An 11,004-nucleotide genomic window follows, 5' to 3' on the forward strand; every position below is an offset into this window, starting at 1 on the left:
AAAATTAGACTTTTCATACAATCATACTTATTAAGTTGTTGGTATGGGGATGGATATGTTTGCTGTGACATTTGTTCGTGTTCTGCAAAATTTTAGTCATCATATGATCAAAATCAACGTCCAACACAAATATCCTCGTTACGTTTCTGGGTCTTTTGACCAAAATCTTATGTTTTACCCACACTCCATATGATCAATATGAGCACTTGATCTTGAACCGTCACTTAACTAAACAACCTGCTAAGTACCTTGTCTTAAAACCTAAATCTGCTATGTATTTGTTGACTTTAGGTCTTTAGACGAAAAGTAATTTATGGACCTAATTTGCACAGCATAGCAGGAAACTAACACCCTTTAATCACGTAATATTTGCATGTACCCAAAGGAACATCAGAATCAAAGATAAGACCTTCCTGCCCAGCAGGTTTTGTGGTTATGCCTTTTGACCAAACTCACAACTCTTTGATCTATATTCTTGGACCATATATTCGATGAAACATCTTGACTTTAATATGCCTATGTCTCTCTTTAGGTACGTTGTAATGTAGATACCTCTACCAGAAATGGTGTGCCTAGTAGTTTTTCAGTTGAAGTAACTAACCAATAAATACAATCGGTCAAATGTTGTAGCAAATGAAAAAGTCGTAGATTACAACCAAGAATCTAGAATATATATATAGTACGGGTAGCAAATCATCAGAAAATTATCGGGAAGAGCAATATCCCAATACTTTGAAATAGTTCATTCTAACCAGAAATGAGCAAACGTAAAGGTAGCATGGAATCCGCACAATTTGGTCTGATTTTTAAATTTACTACCCATAATTTTAATGGTTAAGTACTCAGCATAGTGTTCCTAGTAGACGACCGGCCTTACCACAGTGTAGATAGAGAAAGGTATGATTCCTAACTTGCAATAATTATAAGCAAAATGACTTCGATAGTAAATTCAATTTCTAGTACACGCATACTTACTCTTCTTCTTTACAACTAACTTTTCAAATAGGGATTAGAAAATGGATCGGGGGTCAAGTGATCCCTATATAGAGAAAGATGTATCTGTACTTACCTTTTCTCTTGAAACTGCCCCTAGCACTTCTAAAATTAGCTTTGTTACCGAGTTGCTCTCCAACACACAGGCCTATCAAACTCTGGAAACACATGGGAAAAGTGCAATGAATAAATGGGGATTGAATGGGAAAGACTAAGTCCAACATACTTAATAGATGTTGGCTCAATGTGACTGACCTCTCGAATTACCAGTTCATTTCAATTTTACTTTTAGGACCTTTCCTCAAATATAATCCAATCGAGAATTTTTTTCTGGCGTGTGTACGTTACTGTTTAATTGTGTACCTAGTATATATTAAGACTGCAGTACATACCAAATATTTGTTTCAAAACTGATGATATCGATCCTAAATTATTAATATATGATTAAGTAGTCAGTTCCCTTTTTGTCTTAAACTGCTCTGTAAATTGAAAACGATTCGACATTTCATCGCCTCCCCATTGACGTGTAGACAGGATTGGATGTTGTCTTTCTAACGGTAACAGAAAAATAAATATGAACTGTGTCACTATTTCATCACGTCAATAATTATGATCGGCACATCTGCAAAGGACATAGTATTATATCGTTCCACAGTCGAAACTCTACAGTCATTACTTATATATGCCTTCGCAAAATGCCATTACAACGAGTTCTGTCTTTGCAAAATGCCATTACAACGAGTTCTGAGTGTATATCAATGTGTCAACGTCCTTAGATGTTTGGGGATGTGTCTGACGTTGTCATTCACACATTTAAGTACAGAAAACAAAATCATGCATTCACCTGCACGCATAACACATTTAACGAATGAAACGTCATAAACAAGCAAGAAGAATGCAAAATATTTATTTGGAAATCGACACTGCATAGGTAATCTGTTTATCGGACAGTAGGTATCATAGAATAATATATCAAATGATTAAATCTGTCAGAAAATCAGCGGTGCGCATCAGCCAGACAGTCAGTTGGCCAACAAACCTATCTATCAATTAATCAACAAAGTGAGCAATAGATTGATGGACATGACAACATCAATTTTGTTAATAACATTAGCATTGACACCCAATGAAGAATGTCATTTTCTCTCCCCCCCCCCATTTCATATAACAAATATCGTAAACATATTTTCAATTCAAAAGACGTGATTGTGTGAGAAAATACCACAGCCATTTTTTAAATTTCAAATTGCAACATCAGGAATTGCTCACGTTTAAAATGTCCAATCTTAACAAAGTGCGCATGTCTTCAGAATATAAAATAAGTATCATGCAGTATTGATGAATCGTGTTGCGCAGGCAGACAGACAGGCAGACTGAATGATAGGAAATGCATGAACAGCTTAATAATGTATTGATTTCGACAAACCATTAATCGATTCATCAATAAATCAATCAAACAGTCAAAAAGACTATATCAGTTACACTTAATTATGGATTGATCAGTATTGCATGTAATTCTATATAAGGAAATGTTATCTATTTACCTTTATGTCAAGTCCACATATATATTGTCTTATCGACACTTTCAGTCGGTTGACTTACGTACCCTGTCCAAGCGCTGCATATGTAATTTATCATTTCATCAGTGTATATAATGTAAAATGCAAACAACGTAGAATTTCGCTCGTGGTATTGTACTTGTAAATCGCATAACTCATCAAGAATGTAACTCATATCTGTTTGAACTAATCCTAAAGGCGTGCTCGTTATACGCGTGTCCTGAAATAGATAAAACCGTGTACGCCGATAATATAGATTATTTCAGATTATATTATCTTGGCTGAAAATTCGTAGTTTTGCTTTGAAAATTTGTAAATGCTTTATGACCAAGCGGAATTGCAAAAAAATACTCTAACTTGGATTTCTACTTTTCTTTAGATTAACCAATCGTCACTCATTAAATTTCATTTTTTTCCAATATTACACCAATATCGAACGATGATTATTTTGAGGGGTCCTTTACTATTGTGGCCTGTATTTGGAAGAAAAAAAACATTACACATGATCTTAAATGTAATTTGAATATATGAGTATAGCGTAGTCCTGCTCGAAGACAGCGATTCTAAAAAAGAAATATCACGTTACATTTACCGAGGAGTTTAATGGTTACTTTTGTGGATTCACGATGGTCGAATGGTTCAAGTGTCCATCTTGGAATCTACAGGTTTAAGGTTCGAAACCTGTCGCTGCAGTTTGTTTCTGAATGGCTAAAGTCCTTGGACAGGATTTGAACCACGATTGTACCTCAATCAACAAGTATGTATAATTCGGGACCTGGTAGGATAGAGGTTGCAATGTGAATGCTTTAATTATGGGGCGGGGGTTGCAATGGTTTTGTATGCTCCCCAGGGAGTTGAGGAAGTAAAGGGCCGTTGTGCCTATAGATTCATGCCAGGAGTAATAATTGTAAAGCGCTTTGAGTACAGAGTGGGAAAACGCTATATATAATATAAAAAATCACATTAACATTAGTATTAGTATTACTTTTTAGGTTAATTTAAATGTATTCTAATATATTCTCTTTTCTGTTCTTTTCTTTTCTTTTATGACCCTCAAACGTATGCATCACTTACAGTGTCAACTAAACGTAACTTTAAGTGATGACCAAATTGAAAAATTCTAACGGTACTATTGTATACTCACTTCTCTCGATACCGATGTCGCCTCTCTTGACGAGAACTCCCTCTTGGTGGTCTTGTTACAAGTACGATCTAGTGATTGCAATGTGCGAGTTTTTGACAACCTGACGAAATAAGAAACACCACTTAATTACTTTGTACGCACCACAAGGAAATATTGGCAATTAGAGTTAGGAACGGTTTCGAATGTAGATGTTGATACTATCTGTAGTGCTAAAAGTGTACTATTTTTACCAATATTTACAGCTTTTTTGACAAGATAAAGAACTAAAATGTTTACATAGATGTTGACAGATTACTAGGACTGGTTTCAAAGTTAAGTCTCCAAGTTTACTTCACTTGTGGAAGTGTACAGTAAATTACTTGAAGATTTTACGATTTAATCACAGTTGGACACTGATAAGTAGTCTAGACCATGCATTTGTTTGAACGAATAGACAACGAACGGTTTCCCTTGACTAAGTCTTTCTTTCAGACTCGAGATATAGGCTCATCAATTTTGTGTTTGAATGAGTCCTTGTAAATACCTTCAAATTATAACTATGAAAGAATGCACATGTTCAAACTTAGTAGAATTACTTACTTAGTAGCAGTCATATCATTCATAAATACACTGGAAAAGCCAGTATTTCCAGACAAGGCAACTACTACATGTAAGTGACTGCGTGCATCCTGGTGTTTATTACTGTTGATATCATCTCCATGTTTTAGGGTAACTTCAACAATTGTCTGTGACTGTTGTAGCAAATGTTGAGACAAAGTTGGAAACCAATACAAGTAATCTATCAACATCTATGTAAACATTTTCGATTTTGTCAAAAAAGCTGTTACAGTAATCTTCCAACCCTTGAACAAAGACTAATTATGTTGCGTAACTCTTTATAATATAATGATTAGGAAGTATATAATAGGGAACTTGCAATCCAGACTGAGCATGCTCAGATGCAAAGGACTAAGGGATTATCTGTGGTTATCGTAATACCTAATCTGGAGCTACTGATAAAGTAAACCGCCCACAATGGTCAGGGTGACTATGAATTGATTATTTGTGGTTACAAACAATGTAACATTATTGTTTACAATGCTAATTGATTAGTATTTATTATCACATTTCCCATGATGCAACATTCAACATGGCGGATTTGCAAGTTCCCTATTACACATTAATGCTTAAGAAAAGTTGTCAAGTAATCGTGCAAAACAGTGACTTAAAGTAACTAGTTGAACGGCATTGCCCAATTCCGTTTATCTCCCTGCTGTAACATAAAAGACATGAAGCAATTATACGAATATTAGTGTTGAACAATATGGTCCGATTTCGTTAGACTCCCAGTGGTATCATCAAAGGATACCATCCGGGAACACTTGTAATATCAATAGTATTTCAAGTCGTGATTTTGTTTTACTCACCAACTCATAGTCATTGCATGTGGTGCTACATATTCTGTATTTCATTATCAGTCTACTACACATATAAAGTAGTATAATATACTTTTGATATCAGTAACAAATAGATGTACTACAAATGACTACAATAGAAATATCTGCATAGGCAATCGAAATGCATTAACACCTGCATGGTTTCTTTTCAAAACACGTTTTCTCACCATAAAACACAACACAATGTAAAGCAGCGCAGTTTATAAAATTAAACATACAAAAAAACCCACACATACACCACAAGTAGTGGTGGACAATATGGTCAAATAATTGGGATCTACGTATGACAGAAATGAATGGCTTGAAGTATTCTGTTTGTGTGCATTTCAATCTACTTTTTACTGCAGGTATAAATGATAGAGATGATAACGGTCTCAAATTGCAGTTCATAGCTAATCCTGAGCAAGTGACATTAAGTCTTTAAGGCAGAACTCGTCTTGGGACAATTTCCAAGAAAATCAAAGTTTTTAGAATCTCTCCAAATCCTGCGATATGAAAGTTTGTTATTGGTCCTTTTGAAATAATATATAACCCAGATTTCAACTGAATGCCTTCCGTAAGGGTATAGTCTTGCAATTTCATGATTTATGCAAGAAATTTAGCTCTTTATCTGTGATTCGTCAAGTCCCAGTGAAAGTTAGTTGTCAAAAATGTTGTTGAAATGCCCGCCACGCCTCCTATTCTTAGCACAGGAAAGCTTGCCATCCTCGACTTCACTCGGCTTTCGTGATCCCCTACATACCCGGGATATGGCCTGTGCGTGTTGAACTTCCTTCTGTCCCACCACGAGTTTAAACATTCCTTTAATCACTACTGGGAAATTGTCAAAATTTTGTTGAGTGGTGCACCCTCACTGTACACTAATTATATAGAGGTCAATGTATAGGTCATCATTATTGATACATTGTCGCGAAATTTTCTTCGTAGGCTAGGCGAGGCTTGGTCAATTTTCCATATTTTGACCACACACATTTGGGTATAAATTATAGATTATTACACTTTATAAATATGTGAGAGTGTATTTATATCCTGAGATACAGAGCTAGATAAATGATTATGTACAAGCCTTGCAACAAACAGTGGTAGTTTGTTATCGAGAGAAATTGGAAAAGAACACGGTAAAAAGGAGATGGTTTGAGGTCAATATAATACTTCCCAAACTTCTAATCGAAAATCAAAACTGACACGATTTCTCTTTATTCATCTGTGCATTAGTGTGTGAAATTTGAAAATGATAAGTCCATATTTGACGAAATTGAAACGATTATAAATATTTCACCTGTTTGTGAACTCCACGCTCATTGTAAACCTATTTTAAGGCCAAGAAAAAAATTGTTTTCTGGTGAGTTTGAATCACTTAAATACCCTGCCTCGGGCTTCTTTTTTCTCGTGTTTGTCCAGCCAATGCAGAGTGCAGATCCAAGGGAAACACAAAATAATGTTGGCACAAAACCCCTGAAAACAGAGTCTTTCTCAGTGTAGAGCAAGAGTATAAAGTTGGCATCAGATTCAGATTCTGGTAGCATCATATTGAGCGTCAGATAGCCTCAGATCCGAATACACCCGACGGCAGTGAAGCAGAATCCTTCCCTGTAGTCTCAACGGTATTATTTCAGGTTTGAGTCTGTTGGGTGTCTTCGGATCTGAGGCCATCTGACGCTCAATGTAACGTTCATAAGATAACGCTACCTGAATCTAAATCTGAATCTGAATCTGACGCCAACTTTATACTCGTTCGATCGATTAATTACTCAAATTGGTCATTAATATTCATCGGATTATTACCAAAGTCTAATCAGTTCTTGACATTACCCTAAGGAACATGTCTATGAAATTTCTTTGAATTGTTGCAGCCGTTTTTTCGGAAATGGTGATACAGACACACACACACGCACAGACACACAGACTTCATCGCTATATTAAAACCTTCCTTATGGAAGGTAAAAAGGGTTCACCGTCTTTATCGCAAGGACATCAACAATCTTTTTAATTTCCTATATATTTAACACAGCATTTGGTGGCTATATTGGATTCTAAAATGACTTAATTTTGACAATAGTTTCCTTGGTTATAACTGAGCATGAGTTGACTTTTCTTATAATGTAATGTTAATTTGACACCCAACCAACCTTTTTGAATTCGTCAAAATATTGTCAACTATACTAGTCTATCTATCTATCTATCTATCTATCTATCTATCTATCTATCTATCTATCTATCTATCTATCTATCTATCTATCTATCTATCTATCTATCTATCTATCTATCTATCTATCTATCTATCTATCTATCTATCTATCTGACTGACTGCCTATCTGACTGACTGTTTGTCTGTCTGTCTGTCTGTCTGTCTGTCTGTCTGGCTGACTGACTGACTGACTGACTGACTGACTGTCTGTCTGTCTGTCTGTCTGTCTGTCTGTCTGTCTGTCTGCTTGTCCCGCCACCTGCCCTTTATATCATCCCATCTTCATTATATATCATATCCCTTTCTAAACTGTCTATAAATAGGTCCCATCCTTTAGCTCTGTAGCTGTTGATACTTAAAACAGGCCACACTGACATGTTATCTGAAAATGATTTATATTCATTAATACCATACATTACAACTTTACAGCTGCAAATGCCATCACAGTCAATACGAATGTGTGCATGAAGTCATATCAATTCGTCAGGACAATTCCAGAGGTATTGCTATTTCTATATTTAGAGCAATCCTATAAAAGATAAGTTATCTTTATCTTTGATGTGTTGTGTCGCTCCCAAAAGAACCGGTGCAATGAAAAGCTTAGTTATTGAATAACTACATACAATGCTCACTATGTTCACTGAAGGTGTACAAAACAACGGTTGACTCAAAATAACGTAATTGATGTAAGTGAAGCCGCCTAATTTATAGACAGCACATTTACTTCAGTGCGTTGGTATCGATACACGATCGAAATGAGATATATTGATAGCTATTTTCTTGCTTGAAATGTATCGTTTATTTTCATCCCATCGACTGTTCATCTCGATAAAAGACGACATTATTCACAGGCAGAGAGGTATTGATTGTGGCCAGGTGAATAGAGATGTTGCGATGGATGAGAAAGAGAAATGTCGAACATATATGTGAAATACTGTACTTTAACGATTTCTTAATGCTTGTGGTATTGATTAGATGCTAAAATTACCTCATATAGTAATACTGAACAGGTTTTGAATGTTAGCAGTCATTTAATTTCATTCTAAATTTAGAATATGGTCGATATCCGAATTGACAGACCATGTAGGTTTTTTTCGTTGCGCGACTTGTCTTTTTTAAACTTAGGCTTGAAAGCACTTCAAGGTGGATGAAATGCACGTTCGTCTCACATTGTGTACATGACATTGCCCTACATACATTTACCGTGTTTATTGTGCCATGAGTGCGACTTTGTTCACTATAAGCGTGATCTTTGAGGAGACCGTTTATATGAGGTACAAAACAACTCATTTGTCAAGATTATATGTACCATTATCAGCACTATTTGCGAGAATGACAACCCTGTTAGAAAAGGAATTGAATTTATATCCAATCACACTTGATAGATATATGAGGCCATTATTTTGTTTTAATTAGGTCTATACTGGATAGAATGTTCACATTTCTGTAGTCAGGGACTGATTAACATTATGTTTTCCGGCACAACCTCATCTCAGTGTGTGTGTGCTTTTGTTCCCCTGACCTTTAAAATTGTGTTAGAATCACGTGAGGAAATATTCACTGGTTATAAAAAGTGACATTTAGCTCGAGCTGTAAGATTAGCATATTACGAATTTCTATAATTTCACTCATATCGAAGTGTATCTCTTTTCATTTGGATTATATCTTAAATTAAAATCTGTAAAAAACATTGTATCAAAGACAACCAATTCTAATTACAAATAACATTGTACTGAATTCAAGTAATCACGTCGAAATTTCGCTCTAAGCTCGACTTGTTATCTCTGCTTCAATATCTTAGAGTATTATAGCTGGGAGATGTAAAGTTCAGTTTTTATTCATGATAAACTCGATTGCAATGATTGTGCAAAAATAAACACTTTCCAGCCATAATGTATACAACACTTGGGCAGGATTAGGAGTCGTTAGACTAAGGGAGCCTTCAATAATTACAGGGGGGGGGGTGTTCGGGGGAAAGCAACCCTGTATGTTGCGTAAAGTGTTACCATCCTCCGATTTCGTTTTCTAAAAAGCAGCTCCATCAAATTCCTTTCCCCATTAAAACATGACCCTCCCGTTCAGATATTTAAAAATAAACATTGTTTAAAATGTTGTAAGATGTGAAAACGGACATGATTATCAGAATCAATGGTAAGGAGTCGGTCCCACCGCTGCCACAACATTGATAATTTCAAAGGCATTGATTGTTTCCTACGACTAACACCACAGCGAATTTGTGTGAAGGCACCACATTAATTACAGTTGTGGACATCCAAGTGTGTGCATCCCCTTGTGTAACTACTCAGACTAAATTGATTGTATAAGGTAGATTTCAGTTAGTAAATGACAAGTGGTATTCTTATCATAAACATACTAAGGCTGTTCAGTCGTCACCCAACTGGGTCATAATGGTTACACTGCAATCAAACCTGTGTTGACTATCTTTTTTCAAAATTTGACAGTTGAAGAATTTCACATTAGTTATTCATGATTGAATACTTTATTCATGATCCTATGAACATCAAAGTCACTTTTATTACACATGACTTCCTGAATAGCCAAGATTTTATACAAACTAAGTAGTATAGCTTTGACTTCAGAATATGTCCTTATCCCACTTCTTTTATGATGTTGAGGACCACCTTGGCTTTGAAACTACTTTTACAAATGGAAGTGGTGTCCTTTTGTTTTGAAAACATCTTGTCAAGTTTTATAATGAATTCTATCTATACAATCAATTTAGTTGAACAAGTTAACAATGGCGATCCATCTCCATCCACTTACCCGTCCACCGCTGTACTATTCCTTCCTTTGAATCTAATTTGCTGATCTGAAGGCCAGAACCACTAAAGACTAAAAAGATGGGTGCACTGCTGACATTGATGGCCAAATGTCAACATTACCACTCCACCACATTATCCCCAATATCTTATCACACTGTTCCCCCTTCTCTCTTGTGAGACCCACTCCTCTCCTTACAACGCAGTTAACAATTGATTCGTTGCATAGATGCCAGCAGCAATGTTATTGATATATTCTGATACTATGGATTAACGGTAGCAGTGGAGATGTGGCAGATGTGGGATGCGGCAGTGATGGGATGCCAAAATCACAAAAAAAATATTTTACAAAGTTAGAAGATACAGCGCGTCGAAGTAAAATTTGACCCTTCCATAATTGTATGTTCTAATATATCACCCTCCCCAAAACTCGATTTGTAAAATCTGACCCCCTCCTCCTTAATTCCCCACCCCTTCCCTACCTTTAATTACTGAAGGCTCAGTAAGTATAACTTGTTTCTCCACTATACATTTGATGTATAGAAAATACACTTATTTGACATGAATTCAGATGACTGCAGGTTGTGACAACAGCAAGATATATATTATTATACATGCAACAGATCGAGGCATCCTAACATTGTGTTTCTATGAGCTACAGTTGCTAAGATATTGTATGAATAGCCATTTTGTAATAAATGAATCCCCATGCTCGTCAATATTATTAAATAGTTCCTTTCAAAGTAGTTCATATTTGTACCATGTTTGAGCACAGTTGGTCCGTGTAATAGCACATGTTTTGATGGACACATGGAGAAACCTATATTAATAATATTACCCCTCTAGATTTACTCAAGTCGATTCTTCTAATTTTATTTCCAAAGCAGTCATACAGCAAAATGTA

At 35.7% G+C, this 11,004-nt stretch overlaps 1 long non-coding RNA gene across 1 annotated transcript; it reads right to left on the reverse strand.

The window, feature by feature from the left end:
• Positions 1-1,092: 1,092 nt before the first annotated feature.
• LOC144433660 (uncharacterized) lies at positions 1,093-5,974 on the reverse strand. The gene is made up of 3 exons (XR_013480801.1): positions 5,875-5,974; positions 3,697-3,796; positions 1,093-1,151 (listed from the first exon to the last, which is right to left on the reverse strand). It is a non-coding gene; the product is annotated as an uncharacterized LOC144433660 (long non-coding RNA).
• Positions 5,975-11,004: the final 5,030 nt, after the last annotated feature.

Source organism: Glandiceps talaboti, chromosome 4, assembly GCF_964340395.1.
Source record: "Glandiceps talaboti chromosome 4, keGlaTala1.1, whole genome shotgun sequence".
Taxonomy (NCBI): Eukaryota; Metazoa; Hemichordata; class Enteropneusta; family Spengelidae; genus Glandiceps; species Glandiceps talaboti.